Below are 1035 nucleotides of genomic sequence, written 5' to 3' on the forward strand. Positions count from 1 at the left end.
CCACGGGACTGACACACAGCATAAGGTATCTGGCCTGTGGGTCATCTTGCTGTCTGATCAGCTGAGAACATACTTTTCTCTGACCCTTGTGGGAAATTTACTTTTTAAGGTCATTTTCTCCCTGGCCCTCTGCATAAGTAAACTGTTTCCTGGTTGCATTTTCTTTCTCTACTAACTTCCCACATCTTCCTTTCCTTTAAGCTACTCTTCACCTTGTTGAAGCAGTGCGAGTCAGAAAGAACTCAACTCAGAAAACTGAAGGAGCAAAGTTTATTGCCGGTGGCCAGAGTGTCAGCTCAAGCTCTAATCACTCTGACCCAGAAGTGAGGAGGGGAACATGGTTTTTATACAAGAAACACAGAACGGTTAGAACACACAGACTTGTCATGTCAACTGGGGTGGTAAATTCCAGCAGACCCTTGTCCTGTAAGTGGGAGTAAACCCACCAATAAACCCTTATCTTGGTTGTATGGATAGGCTAAGTTTTATCCTGTTTGTTGGGTGTCCTTCAGTCATTCTGGCCTCCAAGGTTTTTCTGTAAGAAGTTTATTTATTATTTTTCCATAGTGTAAGATGGGGGTGAAAGGAGGGAGCAGGGTGAACTATGCTATAATATTTCAAATGGCAACTGGGGGCTGTTAGTTATACTATAATATTTCAAATGGGGGTTAGTTATAATATTTCAAATGGGGGCTATTAGCTATACTATAACAACCTCACCAGGGGTTGATGCATGTACCGGGAGCCCAGTGATGTGGGTTGGACAAATTGTCCAAGTTCACTATTATTCTAAGCACATTTCAAGTAATTAACAGTCTTAACAATTTTGAGAATTTTTTAGGATAAGCACTGGACCATAAGGTTAGTTTGAACTGCGAGACCAGTGGTTCAAACTCACCAGCCACTCCTCAGAAACCCTATACAGGGTTTCTATGAGTCAGAACCAACTTGACAGCACGGAACAACAAAGTAGCCTATCAAGTTACTTTTTTAAAAATCAAGATTTCTTTTTCTTATTTACTCTTTTTTTTTTTT

This window comes from Chrysochloris asiatica, unplaced genomic scaffold (assembly GCF_000296735.1).
Source record: "Chrysochloris asiatica unplaced genomic scaffold, ChrAsi1.0 scaffold00340, whole genome shotgun sequence".
NCBI lineage: Eukaryota > Metazoa > Chordata > Mammalia > Afrosoricida > Chrysochloridae > Chrysochloris > Chrysochloris asiatica.